Source organism: Lathamus discolor, chromosome 9 (assembly GCF_037157495.1).
Source record: "Lathamus discolor isolate bLatDis1 chromosome 9, bLatDis1.hap1, whole genome shotgun sequence".
Classification (NCBI taxonomy): Eukaryota; Metazoa; Chordata; class Aves; order Psittaciformes; family Psittacidae; genus Lathamus; species Lathamus discolor.
In genome coordinates this window covers 6200750-6218722 of record NC_088892.1, presented here as the reverse complement: position 1 = coordinate 6218722, position 17973 = coordinate 6200750, and the positions used below count along the sequence as shown (strand labels likewise).

The 17973-nt window shown below is 47.1% G+C and overlaps 1 protein-coding gene across 2 annotated transcripts in view; it reads right to left on the bottom strand.

The window, feature by feature from the left end:
• The window catches only part of PAK3 (p21 (RAC1) activated kinase 3), a 69558-nt gene that overhangs the window by 35718 nt on the left and 15867 nt on the right, over window positions 1-17973 (bottom strand). The window lies entirely within an intron of this gene.

The following is a 17973-nucleotide window of genomic DNA, read 5'->3' as shown; positions in this document are numbered from 1 at the left end:
ATTGAAAACCTGAAAATAGAGTGTGATTTCAGACCGATCAGATGCGATGTGGGCTACACTGCGTGTTTTTAAAGGTTACAATTCTACAGGCACCTTGCTTCCAACCCCCTAAAATCAATGCGGTTCCTGTTATGGCAGGCACGTGCCGAGCACTGTGCATGTGTTATGGATCCCTCCCTGTGCTGATTCACAGATAACCCAAGTTATCACACTCATTGGCTACTCTCTTGTATTTAAAGTGAAGCAAATGATGGTTTTCAGCTGTGGAAGTTGCAGGTTCATTTCAGAAGTATCAGCCAAACACAGTGACCGTCACCTGCACAGAGGTCCCGAAGCTCAAATGGAACAGCAACGCTGCTCTCCCTCTGGTCAGGTAAAGCCGGAGTGGCTGAGGGGTTTCAGGGTTCTTCGGTTGCTTTCCTTACAAACCCCCCCAAACCTGAGCTAACACTTTCAACAAGTGCATTTATTTTGATATAGCTGGAATTTTGCTGGCATTGCCATATCAGTAGTGGATAATCAAATCCACACTGCCTTAACTGACAGTACCTTCCATATAAAAACCGAATGACCAACTGAAACACTCCGAGACGTCAACTCTAGACTGGTTTTCATGACATGAGCATTTTGGTATTTGCTTCCATTTTCAAATCACCACATATAAAACGATCACTTTTTTAGTACTTGATCTACATTTTTGATTTCACCTGTATGAGATCCCAAAACGCCAGATCTGAAATTCAAAGCATCTGCCTAGTGACAAGAATAATAAATGAAATATACCATCACATCTCTGTTTTGCTCCAGTCCCTGGCTCCACTAAGCGCTGTTCCTGAACATCCAGATCCCCAAGGGGATCCCAGGGACCTGTCCTAGAGTCACACAGTTTAAAACTCTAGCAACTGTTGGTCCCAGCCCTCTCCCTAGTACCTACAGCATGAAGCTGATGTCCTGGAGAACTTGATTCAGAAACATATACCTAGTCCCTAGAAGAGGGTTCTGCCAACACAGCCGCGCTGTCCAGGTGGAGAGCTACCAGGAGACCTGCTTTGGCGATGGAGGAACACAGGCCACCCTCCTATGGAAGCACATATGTAGGCAATGACCAAGGAATAGCTGTAATTGTGCCCTGGGTACAACCTTCCAGCACAGAGTAGAGAACTCAATGCTTTTGTGGGTTTAGTCAAGCAGTTAACATTGCTGATCTATGGGATTTCTATCCTGAAATGCAGAAGGTTTGCCAGTAATGAGGAATAAAAAAGAAAAAAAGGAAAAAGAAGACACGGTGATGAAAATGACTGTAAGGTAACAGGGAGAACGTGCTACATGTGTTACGCTGGTGAAGGGCAAGTACGTGATGCCCAGGTATTTCTGCACAGGGATGCATGAGGGAGTTCCCAGCTTAGGAAGCCCAACAGAGACAGGACACAGCTCCTGGCCCCTCCAGCAACTCTCACAGACAGATTATGGCCACAGAGGCTTTTATCTGCTCTTTAACCCACCTACAAACGCTTCTCCAGTGCCAAAGAGCCTTCAACCCCTCGAGATCATCAGCATGAGCCTGACCACAGAAGCACCAGGGCACGTTCTCAGCTTGCTACAAAGCCAGACGGTCACTCTGTGAGTCCATTACAGGCAGTTTCAGCTGTCCCTCAGAACGGGACAACTGTATCTGCCACTGCATCTATTTGTAAACAATGCCACTTTGCTGAAATAGGTCCTCCCATGGGATTTCATTCCACAAAGAATACTATTAACGGTTTCTGGCCCAATTTGCCTATGATGTCATTATTTCCAAGATTTTGAAAGGAACACTGTATTTTGTTCAGAGCTGATTCAGGCTCAGTGTCAAGAACCATACAAAGCTCTTTTATTCACTTCTAAACCAGAGGAAAGAAAAAAAAAAGGAGGGGGGAAGATAGTCTAAAAGGTTTAACGGTTGATATTAACTTTCTAAAGCTGGCCTGAATGCAAACTAAAGCAACCCACAAGGCAATACACACCAAGAGACTTACAAGTTGGGGTTTTCCTGATCAGAGCCCATCTGCTCTTCCATTCATTCTAATTTTGAGAACTGCCATGCACTGCAGCACAACAAAAGAACATTCACTATCCCATCAGACTTCAGATTTTAACTGTTTTGCACTGATTCGCTCCAACCTCAACTTGGAGAAAACCTGACGGGTCAAGAAGAATCTGCTCAGAAACTTGTCAGGTTTTCAGGTTTACACTGCAGAAGTGCCAACAGCATGACAGCCCAAGTTAAACCCTACCTTGCGGCCAGGTTTTTCCACCATTGTAAGTCATTGGTTCTGCTACTCTTGCTCTGAGTAGGACGACACCATGCAAAACCACCTCCTGTCTATTGGCAATGATTATGCCGTATCTGGACATAAGAAAGCACTTCTTTACTGAGAAGGTTAAACACTGAAACAGGCTTCCTAGAGAGGTGGACGATGCCCCAAGCTTCTAACGGTTTAAGAGGCATTTGGACAATGCCTTTAATACCATGCTTTAACCTATGGTCAGCCCTGAAGTGGTCACACAGTTGGACTGCATGACTGGTGTGGGTCCCTTCCAGCTGAAATATTCTATTCTAAAAGGTAATTATTTTGATTTCTTACAAATGTGAGGTTCACTGAGAACTTCATTCTTAGGACGTTACCCTTCCAAACCAAAAGCTTTCACTGCTCTCACCAAACCAGCAAACATGCAACAAGCACTCCTAGGAAACTCTCCGCAAAACGGTGCATTCAGTCTCCTAAGGTGGGGTTTGTGCCCTTTTCTCCATGCCCAGAAATAGTAACTACTTTAAGTGTCGCAACAGCACCAATTCTTGCCTTCCAGCAATAATCTCTGCTACTTCATCCCCTTCGTACGCCTCATGCTCGTACAGACACAAGCCTCTCCACTCTAAACACACCCTGGTTTCATGAGTTTTGGCTGCACCTCCTGGCAGGTCCCTGTAACTCACTGTCTCAACTCAACACGCGAAGCGTCGATGATTGCATTCTCCAGAATGGTCACAAAACGTCCATTTCTTAGGTGCAAATAAATTCCCAAGTCTCTCAACTTCATGCCGAGTTTCTATGCGGTACTTCAGGGAACACATAATCCACTGAAGACCTCTCAAAGACACCACTGAAAGCAAACCCCCAAGAAGACAAAAACCCCTCTCAATTCCCAAATTCTAGGGGAACAAGGCTGACGTAGCACACGCCGATGCCCAAACACCACAAAATCCAGAGGACCGACAGAGGCGCAGGGAGCAGTTCCAGGGCCTCTGAGCTAACATTCCACAGCCTTCACAAGCTCCGGGAGGCAGCATGGCACCGGTTCGCTTTCCTGTCACATTTTCCAGGCTCTTCCTGCAGCTCTGTGCTCTAGGGAGCAAACTTCAAGCAAAGCAGAACTGAGATCACAGGCAGAGTAATTCTGCAGCAGGGATGAGACCCTGGCAAACCCTGCACCCAGGAACACTTTGCAACACTGTGCCCTGCTGCTAGTGCTGCTGCAGTACAGCTACCAGAGCACCTCACCGCACCAGAGCTGGAGAGCTGCTTTGGAAGAGGCCTACCTGTGCTCACCTACACAACGGAGGGCACAACCCAGCGGGTTTTCTTCATCTCAGTCCTTGCAAACCCCATCACAGAATCACAGAATCACAGAATCCCAAGGGTTGGAAGGGACCTAAAAAGATCATCTAGTCCAACCCCCCTGCAAGAGCAGCGTAACCTACAGTACATCACACAGGAACTTGTCCAGGCGGGCCTTGAATATCTCCAGTGTAGGAGACTCCACAACCCCCCTGGGCAACCTGTTCCAGTGCTCTGTCACTCTTACAGTAAAGAAGTTCTTCCTGATGTTAACGTGGAACTTCCTATGTTCCAGTTTACACCCATTGCCCCTTGTCCTATCACTGGATATCACTGAAAAAAGCCTAGCTCCATCATCCTGACACCTACCCTTTACATATTTGTAAACATTGATGAGGTCACCCCTCAGTCTCCTCTTCTCCAAGCTAAAGAGACCCAGCTCCCTCAGCCTCTCCTCATAAGGGAGATGTTCCACTCCCTTAATCATCTTTGTGGCTCTGCGCTGGACTCCTTCAAGCAATTCCCTGTCCTTCTTGAACAGAGGGGCCCAGAACTGGACGCAATATTCCAGATGCGGCCTCACCAAGGCTGAGTAGAGGGGGAGGAGAACCTCTCTTGACCTACTAACCACTCCCTTTCTAATGCACCCTAAGATGCCATTTGCCTTCTTGGCCACAAGAGCACATTGCTGGCTCATGGTCATCCTCCTATCCACCAGGACCCCCAGGTCCCTTTCCCCTTCGCTACTTTCCAGCAGGTCAACCCCCAACCTGTACTGGTACATGGGGTTGTTCTTCCCCAGATGCAAGACTCTACACTTGCCCTTGTTAAATTTCATCAAGTTTCTCCCCGCCCAACTCTCCAGCCTGTCCAGGTCTCGCTGAATGGCAGCACAGTCCTCTGGTGTGTCAGCCACTCCTCCCAGTTTTGTGTCATCAGCAAACTTGCTGAGGGTGCACTCAGTTCCCTCATCCAGGTCATTGATGAAAATATTAAACAGCACCGGTCCCAGCACCGACCCCTGAGGAACTCCACTAGTCACAGACCTCCAGCTAGATTCTGCGCCATTGACCACAACTCTCTGCCTTCTTCCTTTCAACCAGTTCTCGATCCACCTCACTACTTGATCGTCAAGCCCACACTTCTTTAGCTTATCTATGAGGATGCTGTGGGAGACAGTATCAAATGCCTTACTGAAATCAAGAAAAACTACATCTACCGCTCTACCATCATCCCTCCACCTAGTCACTTCCTCATAGAAGGCTATAAGGTTGGTCATACATGACTTCCCCCTCATAAAGCCATGTTGGCTGTTCTTAATGACCCCCTCATCCTTGATATGCCTAGTCAATCAGTACAACCAAGGCAGTGCTGGTAACCCTTTGAGAGGAACTTCATAGATCTGCATGTGAGCAAAGAGATACCCGATAACCACTTACTTCCAGAGAGAATTTCTCTCAGTGCCCACTGGCTTTATGGAAGCATTTAAAGAAAGAGCAGACCGTTGCACCCAAACACAAGAGCACGTTCGAGTCTGTAAGCTAGGGCCTCACAGCCAGGTGGCAAAAGCTGAAATTAAATCCTCAAACAGGTCAGTCGTTTCTACACAGCTATTACAGGGTTATAGAAGATGATCCAATGTCACTTCCCCCCCACCTCCTCCAGCCACCAGCTTTGTGAAGTGTAAAGACAAACACTGACTTTAAATATACAGCATTCAGCTTCTCTCTGACTCAATTCCCCCTTTGCAAAAGCCTGCCTTACAATATTTTTGCATCTAGTTCTTGCCAAGCTGGGAGAGGAGATGAAGGAAGATATCTGAAGCACCCAAATGTCTTCAGAACAGCACACACAAAAAATTCCTTCAATTCAGTTCAAGTTCAGAGCAGAAGCTCATGCTGGGCCTTCATCCCAGCAAGCTCTTCACCCCTGTGTATCTGGGGAATACTGTTTGTAGATGCGTTTTGAATGGCTTTCTTAGGTTACTCACATTATTTCAAAGTCTGCAGCATTCAGACATGACTGGTTCCAATTAAACCTCACAAGTAGTATCCTGTTTGCAGAGACACTGGTGTTCATTTTCAAAGCCTCGCAGATACAATTGCAGCTTGTGATGCAGCGAAACTGCCTCTAAGATCCCTCGACTGGAAGGAGCCATGCCAATTCTCAGGCAGGAGCTTTGCAAAGGTAACCTGAAGACGCAATGTTCGCTCTTTGTTTATAAATGTACTTCCTGGGAAAAGCTATTTTATTACTTTGTGATTTGGTCCAATTCTGCTCCCAGAGATACTCAGCCATTTCCCAGAAATCAATGGTGATGTGAGAAAGATTCTCTCTGGATATTGAGTACCGAGACACTCTGTTAAGTACTATCTGAAGGTATTTATGGAGTACTTCCCAGCCCAGCTGCAGAAGAACTGTATCTGCTTTTCCACATCTGCATGTTTACTTGCAGCTTTCTCAGAGCTCGTTTGAAAGAGCAGCTGGTGACTTGTACAGCGCGGAGGCACTCACAGTCTCGCTCCTCGGAAGATGTTCACTGTCTTCTCAGCAAAGCTACATTGAGTTAAAATAAAACACTGCTGCCTTTTTGGTGCAAAAGGGCCATATTCCCCATCAGCTGAAGCAGACACAGCTCTGCCTGGGCACCCAGGGTCTATAATGCCCCCCTGGATGCCTGCAGCCTGGGAGCTGGGGGCCAAGGCTTGCTCTGCAGGATGGATGCAGCCAGGGTGGATGCAGCCAGGGTGTCCCGTGCCTGCGGGAGCAAAGACAAGACATGGGACTTCCCCACACGCACGTGTGGCAGAAGAACCAAAACAACCCTTGCACCCCTTCTTTGTACCACCCTGGAAAAGGGCAGCGCTCCCAAACTAGAGAAGGAATCACAACCCTGGGAGCCACAACAGCAGCGCTTCGTTTTCATGCTGCCTTCACAACTGTCTCGCGGCACAATACAAACATTTGCCAATCAAGCCTCCCCATTCCCCTCACAGGCAGGTAAACACACTCTGCGCTGCACCATTATTCAAACCGAGTAATTTCTTTGATGAATGCACTCTCTGTTTGCAAACACCCTGTAAGCAGCTTAGGATTTCCTCCAATATATTCATTTATTCAGAAGTTAACCTCCAAAACTTGCTACGAGTAACTTCTGGCCTCTGAACTGGCTGCTCACAAGCGGCTCCCTGTGCAGAGGAGGTATTCTGAAAGCAAGCTGTACCCAAGCAAAACTACCTGGGTCACAAGGACTTGCAACTGTTTGTTTTCTGAGCTGGGAGAAACAAGTGTCTGTTAGGAACCGCAGCACTAAGTGCCCGGCTAACGCCGCTTTAAAAATCACTCTTGACAGTGCGCTTGAAACGACAGCATCACAAAATCAGCACAGAACAAAAGTGAATGCAGGAGCTATGGATTTATTGGTTTCTTTTTAGATTATTATGTCCCTTGTCTGGACCTCAAGAGTCACCAGTTAAACTGCCAGGAGCTGGGAATGGACTGAAGCAGGGGAGCCTGTCATAACCGATGGCAGTAACCTGCAAATGTATGGGTTTTTCCTTGCTTTACCTTCGCCAGCATTTTCCAGCAAACACCTTCAAGGATCTCCCCACTTCAAACATTCAGCCTGCCTCTGTAACTACAGTTCTTTCCACAACTCCTTGCCTGTAAACTGCCAATGCCACCACAAGCAACACGCTACAAAACGCATGGCTACCCCCTCACAGCACCCTCCAGCCCACCCTCTCCAGGCGCCTCTTCCCACATGGTGGAATCCGCAGAGTCCCGGTACCCAGTACCTGCTCCCTCTACGAAACCCTCATGGCTCCTCACACAGTTTCACTTTCCCAAGTGCAACAAGCATTGGGACTTGCCCAGGTTCTAACAGAGCCCCCACCTCTCACTTTCGCTCCTGGGACAAAGCCAGGCTGTGGTCCCAAAAAGCAAAACATGGCATTATTTCTGCATCACTAAAGCCAGTGATGTTTAAAGTCAGGGGTATATTTGAGGGCTGTGCTTAACCAGTACTTAATGTATGAGATAACAAGACCATTGAGGCTTCAGCATAGCTGTGAGACACTGTGGAAGAACAACTGGGAAGTCCCTCTCCACCCCTGAGTACCAGCCCAATGTATGTTCTTTGTGGGTGTTTTTTAATCACATCAAAACAACAGCAATGTGCTCAAACCATGCTCAGGCCAGGGTCCTGGCTGCTTACTAAACCACTTGAGCTTTGGGAAGGTTACACGGCCCAAGAAGGGAAGAAGCGTGTGTACAAAGGGTGTGGGGCAGCAAAACCGATTTCCACATGCAACCTTGTCCAGGCATTCAATAATGAAGCCTCATAACAGCACAGCAGGGAAAGGAAGCACATGCCTATGGGTTGCATTAAGTGAGCACCTCTCAGCATCAGAGGATGGTTTGCAAAGTGGTTGCAAACCCACGTAATGCACACAGTCACATAACAGAAACAAGCAAATGAAATGTAGAAAGAGGGAGTACAGGTATAACATGTACCATAGACTCACAGACTGATTTGGGTACAGGTATAACGTGTACCATAGACTCACAGACTGATTTGGGTACAGGTATAATGTGTATCATAGACTCACAGACTGATTTGGGTACAGGTATAACGTGTATCATAGAATCGCAGACTGATTTGGGCTGGAAGGGACCTCAAAGCTCACCCAGCCCCAACCCCTGCCACAGGCAGGGACCCCTTCCACTGGAGCAGCTTGCTCCAAGCCCCTGTGTCCAACCTGGCCTTGAACACTGCCAGGGATGGGGCAGCCACAGCTTCTCTGGGCACCCTGTGCCAGCGCCTCAGCACCCTCACAGGGAAGAGCTTCTGCCTAAGAGCTCATCTCAGTCTCCCCTCGGGCAGGTTAAAGCCATTCCCCTTTTGTCCCACCCCTTGTGAAAAGTCCCTCTCCAGGTTTCCTGCAGGCACCTTTAGGTTTTGGGAATGTTCAAAGCTTGGCTGCCACGAAAGCCCCTGCAGTAACCCTTTGCCAGGCAGCCTCCTGGTCATTACTGGTTTTAAAATACTAAGGGCACGTGGATTTCAAATCATCAAGAAACAGGCTTTCGGGTAACTATTTCTGACAGGAAAAGTTACCTTACTTTTCATATGACATCATTCACATGAGAACCATACGGTCACCTTGATGATGCCAAAAAGCCCACTGGGTCTCTGGGACACTTCACTCTCCTGGCTCCCCTGGGAAGAGCCCCTGGCACCTCCAACCCTCTCACACCCAACCCCAGATCAATACATGGGTATTTCTGTATATGGGGTTTTGCATCATGACTTGAAACCAAATGGTTGTGCTCTAGGCCATGAAATCTGGAGCCAGGCTTAGACTGCCAGAGCAATGGACACTCCAGAAGGAGCTAAAAGAACAAAATGAAGTGGAGGCTCCCAGAACTATCTCCATGCGCCTTTTTCCCCCTGTTTTGGTTTGTTGGTGTGTCTCTTTTTATTTTGTTTTTCTAATGTGCTGGGAAACACTTCCCTGGGATTGATAAGAAATAATGAAAGAGTACCTAGGAAAAGCATTTATATGCAAGAGGAAATCCCAGAAGTCTTACCAGTCCCTCTCCTGGTTTTTATTTACGCAGCTGAAGGGATCCACAAAGCAGAAAAGGGTGTCTCCAAATCAACTGTGCCTATCAAATATCCCACATTCCACAGAACTGCCCTTGTCTACCCACGAAAACGGCTGGGTGAAACGAACTGCAGATTTAAACCACTGTAGATGGCTTGACATAATTCTCCATATGGACTTTATTATTCCTAGTTCAGAGCGTAAGCCTCAGGTTCACTTTTGTCCTCTAAGAGGAATCAAACCAAGAGAAGCCATTTACTGAAACACCAATATCACAACTGCAGCACTAAAACTTTGCAACATTAATTCGGATTACAGTAGGCAAGACAAAGTAATTCAGCTCTATTTTGAGTGAGCAACTTGAAGTCAGTCCTGGAGCAGTGTCCATGACCAGGTATGAGCAGGCAGCCCCTACTGCAAGCTCCATGTGGAGAGACATTGATAAGCAATCCACTTGCTGTGACTTAATGAGTCCTTTGAGCGTGGCAGCAAAGCCTGCCCATGCCTCTTGCATCCTCAAAGTGATGTAAATGCTTTCTAACTGACAATTAAACTGGACTATTCACTGACCCCAGCTCAACTGCCAGGCAGAAATCCTTTGGCCACAGGAAGGCTCTGTAACCCAGGCTGCTGGACTTCTGCAAGTTCAAGCTGAACACTGGTTGGCTCACTTAGCTGGCCAGTCAACCCAAGCATAGAGTAAAAGGATCTGTGCTCTTCAGACATCGTTGTCTTCTGGTACAAAAGAGCATTCATGCTGGGAAGCTTTACAACAGCGTCTCCACCAAAGGGCTGCGATTATGGTAGTTCAGCTGAGAAAGGCAAGGCCCCAAAGCAACCCAGAGAACCCAAACCCGAGCTTGTGCCTCACAGCAACAGCACCTGGACACTCAAAACGTCAGCCTGGCAGTGGTTGAATAATACCCATATTTACGTGGTGGGGAGCACGCCATTGTTGTGTTCAAAGATCACAAATGCTGCAACTCAGCACCTTCGCTCTTCTTTTGTAGTGTTTCGAAGGTGAATCTACACCAGCATCCAGGTGGTCGACACATCCAGGTTGCTGCATTCCAAAGCGGAGACCTGAGGTCTGTTTCACAAGGTCGGCTCTGCTGCAGCAAGAGAAAAGCCGACAGCACTGCAAACCCCCAGCACAGGACCTTGAATTTGGCTACTCTCAAGCAGAGTTTTGATGCCCAGCTATACCCAGGCTAAAGACCATCAATCTGGGCAGAGCATTCAAGAGTCACAGGGTTTGGCAGATGTGAGCTTGCTCTCATCACTGTTTTCTCTCTTACCATGTAAGCAATACCAAAGGAAGCCTCTTCTTGCTTGGACTTCCAGAATAAAAATTCTATCTATAAAAAAAATGCCCTTGAGTTCATACTTTTGGGGCACTCTAAACTCCTGCTGAACTCTCGCTGGTGCATTGAGACTGCTTTTAATAAACTACCTGGCATCTTGCTTATTATAACTTTCTCTTTTTGGGTGGCATGGTTTAGTGTGAGGTGCCCCTGCCCATGGCAGGGGGGTTGGAACTGCATGATCTTAAGGTCCTTTCCAACCCTAACTATTCTATGATTCTTTGAAAAGAATCAAATGAGGTTTAGAAGAAAGAGGGGGAAAAGAAAGGACCATTTTCCCTGCTCCTCATTCTCTGCAGGTGTTGGTGCCTTCTCTGCTCTTCTACAGTTTATTCTCTGCTTGACATGCTCGCAGTAAGACGTGCCACAATAAACACAACCAGCTGAACCCCCAATCCCAGCACTACTCCAACCCACACCACCAACACTCCCTAAGATATGGCCATGGTGCCTTTCCCTGCAATGGTCCCCATGGGCAGACCAAGAGCTGGTTTTGCTTCAAGACACGTGTGCAGCCCTCCAGGAAGCCAGCAAGAGGGAGGGTATAACGTGCCAACTACACCACCACCGGGCTGAAGCACTGCCCGGTGCCCCACTAAACACACACCATACAACCACCACATGACTGAGGAAGAGGCGAGGAAGCAGCAATACAACGCCAGTAATTGAAAAATACAGACAGCTGCCATTTTCTAGCACCTTCAAGTCACCTTTGAGGTCTTTTTGCCTCGGCAAAAAGGCAAAGATAAGGACAGCAGTCCTTAGTCTGTGAGCTGAGAAACTTGCTGTAGTAAACACCACTAAACCCTTGTATCACATCCCTCCTCTGTCAGAGAAGGATGAAGCTGACATTTAAAAGACTTCACTCAAGGCCATCCCAGAACTTCCAGGCAGAGCTGGGAGGCAAACCCCACTCCAAAAGGGAAAAATAAAGAACAGGGTGTCCTCCGGATGTCTCCAGCTCTGCTACTGGGGCTGAAGACAAAGACATCTAATCAGGAGAGCACGGGATGGACTTCAAGACTCCAAATGCCACAAGCAGAGACAGAAACCAAGAGATTTCCTGTACTGATCTTCTTGAGAGATTATGGTACATTTAGAAGGACACAGCTTCTGCCTCCAGGTAACGAAAGGGAAAAGCCCAGGCTGCCACATGCCTTTCACCCAGGAGGTGGATGCGGTCCAGATTCTGCATCGTCTCTTTAGGGCAGTAGGGCAGGAAGGCATTCATATCCCCATTTACTTCCTCAGGGACAACATTTTGCCTTTTATTCTTTGCCAGGCCTTTTACTTACAGCTGACTAGCTTCATATATCCAATATTCACCTGCTACGTTAGTGATCTTATCGTGCGTAATGGCACATCTACCTTGGGGGTATTATGGATCTGGAGCAGTCAGAGGGGGGAAACGGAGCAGTTGCAGTGTGTGCTTATTTATTTCCAGTTGCCAGCTAGACCTGGCTTCAGAGCAGCAGGACAGGAAGACCAGAAAAGCCAATGTACAAATGTTATTCTTAAATAGGTCAGGGGAGAAATGACACCTGGATGCAGAAAGCAAAACAGGAGCCACACACTAAATCTGTTGTTTTCTCAGCTACCACAACGGTCTGGTATTTTTAAACTGCTAGAACAGGGATTCAGCAGTTAACACCTCACTGGCCCCCAAAACACTCTTCTACTCCAGAGTAGTGCTCTGCCACTCCTTGCATGACTCCACACTACGACAGGAACACAGCTCACTGTACTCTTAAGACACAAATGAAAAAATAAAGAGGTTTGGGGAACTACTCCCAGTTCCTCTGCACTTGTCCGCAGCCTCCTGCATAGATAGCATCTGTGACCACCATGGCTAACAACACTGGGCACAGCACAGGAGGGACCACCCACAAAAGGTGGTGGCACTCAGGAGTAACGACATCCCAGCCTCAGTCACTGTAAGGGCGAGTGCTTGAGCCAGCAGAGACCACTCTAGTTTGGGAAGTGGCACTGTGTCCACGCTGCAAATCCCTGTTAGAGCTACTGGGAGGTATCTCAGTTTCATGCTTATTTACTGCAAATTCTCACCAGGACAAACCACTCAGCTCCTCTGTACAACCACAGATGCATCATCTGAAGAACTTGAGACTGAATTTGCAAGTAACAGATGCTAAAGGACACAAATCTTTGGATATAAGCAGACGAGACAAGCCACACCTGTTCCAAACACATCAGGGTACCCTCATCTCTAATGGTCTCTGTCCAGAATGTGTGGAGTTGTCTGCACTTGCTCCTTTAAAAGGGAAGAGGTTCCACTGCTCTGTAGGAGCTTTTAAAGCAACCTAATGCCAATCCCTATAAACATACAAACTCCCAGAGCAGTTGACACTAATGCAATCTTCTATCAGGTCAAAGAAAGCACCAGAAATAAGGAACCATCACAAAGCACAGGAACAAGTAAACAAACAGAAAAGCAAAGGAAGAGGAAAGAGGGTAACAACAGGACCCAAAATAGATGCCTTGTCCCAGGCACACATCAGATTTATGGCATAAAAGCTTTGCGAAGAAACTTGCTCTTAAAACAGCTCATCAACATTTACCCCGCTGCTGGCTGAAGCCTACTACTTTTTGACACCCCCTACTTTCTATTTACAACAACTTAAGGCCTTGAAAGAAAACTAAAATACATTAATTGAGGATTTTATGAAGCACAAAACAAGTGCATTGTTATATATTCTATAAGAAGCAAAGCAGGCTGAGAACTGGGGAAGACTGAGGGGGATATTAAGCCTCTGGCGATACTGGATTGCTAGGAAAAAGTACAGAAGCCAGAACAGGGCCTTTACACTGATGTGTCCTTGAAGGAAAGACAAGCCAAACAGAAGTGGAATTATTTCAGTAAGTGGCAGAAAACTGAGAAATGAGCGAGACACTGTCTGCTCTCCGGCAAAATGAACCTGTCTAAAGGAACTATTGTCGAGGCAAAACCATGAAGTAGAGAAAAGAATACAAGCTTTGGTTCTAGAGCTGTGTGTCACCGTGTCTATGCATAACTCTGGAGATACTACAGGTACCCTGACGAAACAGGCAACAGCCTGAGACACGCACCACTGGAGCTGCAGGGCTCCAGATCCAGCTGTAGAGAAATGCCTGCCAACAGCACAGCCACCTGAACCACCCAGGGAGTGTGGAAGAGTGACAGTAAGAAGAGGGTTAAAGGAACCCAGGAAGCACACAGAGAAAGACTGGCTGAAAATACAGCTTTGTGGTTCAGAGCACAGTACAGGAAGATACAGAACAAGATAAATGCTCAGCTCAGAGCCAGAGGGTAAAGCCACACAGGAAACAGAACACCTTCAGGATACAGTTTCTCAGCAAGTAAAGTAATGAGTGAATGCAGTGACTGAGGATGCTCCTATGCAAAGGATCTCTGCAGTACAACCTCAGCAGACGAAAAGACCCTCAACAGTCAGGCTCTGCAAAAGAAGTTGCCAGCCATTGTACAGCTATGCCTGCTGCTGTGCCACTAAATGAAAGCTCAGCTGGATTTCAGAGCCAGCTGCAGTGACAAGAGGCAATCTCAGACTGGAGAAATGCCACCAAACATTGAAAATGTAGAATAGATAAAATCATGTTCTGAGGTCAGTGGGCAAATACAAGCTGTTGATAAAAAACCACCTCACAAAACCAGAGGTATTATCACTTTAACCTGACAGAAGCCGACAGACAGAGCCATCCACTGCTTGGCAGCAGGACATGCAGGAAATAAGCATATTTGATAAAGAAATATTATCATTTTTGTAGAAACTTATGTTCTGGAAGGCCTTAGAAGACACGAGGCTTTGATTAAAATACTGCAACAGAATAAAAGCAAAACAAAACCACAAAACACACTAAACCAATTAAAAGCCACACTAACTAACAGGTTATAAAGACTAAGCACGATGTAAGAGCCATCACTGAGCAAGCCTGCTCCTAGTGAGGTTAATTCCTGGCCCTGCATTTACCCCTGAGGCCTTTAAAGAAATCCTTAGAGCAAACTGCCCATGTTCTTCAGAGCGCATCAGCATACAGCACTTCCTGGCTGGTCACTAATGGCAGCAAAGACATGTAGAAAGGGAAACTTTACAGCACGCAATGTACATGTCTCCATGAAAGAGAAGACAGGAGAGAACAAACCCAAACATAATGGGAGACTCAAAGTGATTTCAGAGTGCTGCGGACAGTAATGCAATACTGCTTTTTGACGGGCCAGATCACAACAGAAAAATAGCACCTTCTCATTGCAAGACTACGCATTATGATGTATGAGCATCGTCCTCAGAACTTCTGCTGCTAACACGCACCTCTCCCATTCATTCTCAGAGTGCCACTGTCCGGGGTGAAACAAGTTACAGCAACCAAAAATATCTGCCTACATCCCAGTCTTTGCCTGGGAGCTCAGAGGTCCCCACCAGTGAGACACACAGACCTGGGCCAGGAGAAAGCTACAGCAGGAAACCAGTCACAGAGCTGCCAGTGTAAACGTCCAGGTACTTTTTTTTCCCTTCCTTACGATAAATTTCAGAGGGAAACCTAACAGCAGCCTCCAGGGAAAGGCAGCGACCACCCGTCCTGTCTGCTCAGTCTTCATACCTGACTGAAATCATCCTCCCGCTTTAAGAGATGTAGGTTCTTCAGCAAAATGGATCATTTATTGCAGCTCAAACAGCTCTTTTTTGTCATCAGAAGCAAAGTAAGACAATAAAACCTTGCTTACCAGAGGAGAGGAAATATTTACCTTGCATTAAGTCAACTTTTCCCAAGGTGCAGGTACAACTGTAAACAGGAGGGAATGGGAAGAAGAGAAAAGACGGTAGGAGCTGTTTGCAACTACACACCTCAAAGCCAGAAGGGATACGAAACTGGATCTCCTCTCTTCAGGAGTAAAGAAAATTGTTACAAAGAACCACAAATTATTTATTAAAGAGAGTATGATACCACAGGGAAACGAAACAAAACCTAAAATAATCTAGATGCAGACACTCCTATCAAGAGAAACCAGATAACAGAACAGGAAAGACAGCTCTTTCCCCTATTATATTGAATTCAATTCTGCTTATCAGCACCATCATTACAGCTAAAAGTGCAAAGACTTTAACACATTTAGAGTCTTATTCAATTCCCACTGAAGTCGCCAAACAGACTCCAGTAATGCTGTATCAGGTTTCTATGGGCCATTCCAATCTGAGGAGTTAAACACTCCTTTAAGAACTAAATGAATTCAGCTTCCTTGCCTCTGTGAGGAAGATGCCCTGGCTGCTTGCCCTTGCTCTGACTCAGACACACTTGGCCCAGTCCTGCAGAGGACTAAGCTCTCACCAAAGTCAAGGGCATCTCTAAGACTCACCATGCTGAAACCCAGGCTGCCTGCCACACAGGAGCTGAATGCCAAGATGCCAGCTGAGTAAATGCAAAAGCCTAAGAAGAAAGAATGAAGGCAGAGCCCATGGCTCGGAATGGGCAGCCCTGCATCCCTTACTGTGCATGCCAGGCACACCCAGTCCTGCTGTACCAGTGGGCACGCTTCTCCGTGCCACCCTGGGACCCGCGAGGCTAATTTGGGCTGGTGCAGAATGCTGTGCACACTTGAATGAGCCTCCGCTGGAAAATGTGGGCCATCACATCATGGTTTATGACTATTTCATTACCTGCAGATTCAATTCAGCCTGCAACAGCTCCTAAACACAATACTTACAGATCCTGTTCCTGTATTACTTCCTGTGTTTTAAAGTCTTTTTCTTCCATTACCTAGAAAATATTTATACAGAATTTATACAGAATGATATGGATATAGTTTGCCGATGACACCAAGCTGTGTGGTGCGGTTGATATGCTGGAAGGAAGGGATGCCATCCAGAGGGACCTTGACATGCTTGTAAGGTGGGCTGATGCCAACCTTATGAAGTTCAACCACGACAAGTGCAGGGTCCTACACCTGGGTTGGAGCAATCCCAGGCACAGCTACAGGTCGGGCAGAGAAGAGATTCAGAGCGGCCCTGCAGAGAAGGACTTGGGGGTGCTGGTCGATGGGAAAGTGAACATGAGCCGGCTTCAGTGTGCGCTCGCAGCCCAGAAACCAACCGTATCCTGGGCTGCATCAAAAGGAGCGTGACCAGCAGGGCGAAGGAGGTGATCCTGCCCCTCTGCTCTGCTCTTCTGAGACCTCACCTGGAGCATTGTGTGCAGTTCTGGTGTCCTCAACATAAAAAGGACATGGAACTGCTGGAACAAGTCCAGAGGAGGCCACGAGGATGATCAGGGGCTGGAGCACCTCCCGTATGCAGACAGGCTGAGGAAGTTGGGACTGTTCAGCCTGGAGAAGAGAAGGCTGCATGGGGACCTCATAGCAGCCTTCCAGTACCTGAAGGGGGCCTATAGGGATGGTGGGGAGGGACTCTTCATTAGGGACTGTAGTGACAGGACAAGGGGTAATGGGTTAAAACTTAAACAGGGGAAGTTTAGATTGGAGATAAGGGGGAAGTTCTTTACTGTGAGGGTGGTGAGGCAGTGGAATGGGTTGCCCAGGGAGGTTGTGAGTGCTCCATCCCTGGCGGTGTTCAAGGCCAGGTTGGATGAAGCCTTGCGTGGGATGGTTTAGTGTGAGGTGTCCCTGCTCATGGCAGGGGGGTTGGAACTGGATGATCTTGAGGTCCTTTCCAACCCTAACTATTCTATGATTCTATGATTCTATGACATTTTGTGCATCCAAAGAAGTCACCTCAGGTTTACAAAGCCCTTCACCAGCTACAATTAATTAAACCCCATGTAGGTGGATTTCAGCAACACCCTTCCCTAACTCCGATGATCTCAAAGCACATCTGGACTGATCAGTGGATTCTAACCATACATATCACACACTTGTCTGCAGAGCCATGGCCTGAATCCTGGTCTTTCCACTGCCAAAAGTCTCAGCCTTTCAGCCTAAATGAGAACAAAGGAGTAAAGCCAGACACTGCAGACTGTACACCACATAGCCCGTGGCAGACAAAGCTCACCCTCAGCATTACAAGCTGATCAGAGCTTACCTGAGCCGGCCAGACACAAGCACCAGCCTACAAAGAGCTTACAAATCGGGAAATCAATGCGCAGAGATTCAATTACAACTCCAAATTGCCCTAATAAATCTATGGATGTAGAAATGAGACAAATTAACACCCATGCCACCACCCATCCCTGACATACATCCCAAGAGCCCAGACTCCTCCTCTTGCTGTCTAGCATTCACCACTAGCAGTTGTAAGCTCTCCAGCCAGAAAATACAACGGCTCTGCACTCTGTACACACAGCATCTAATATATCAAATCTATATTCTGAATTAAATTGTACAAAGCATCTCCTGTACTCTATGGAATAGCAATCACTGTCAGTTGACAACAGTGGCAGCAG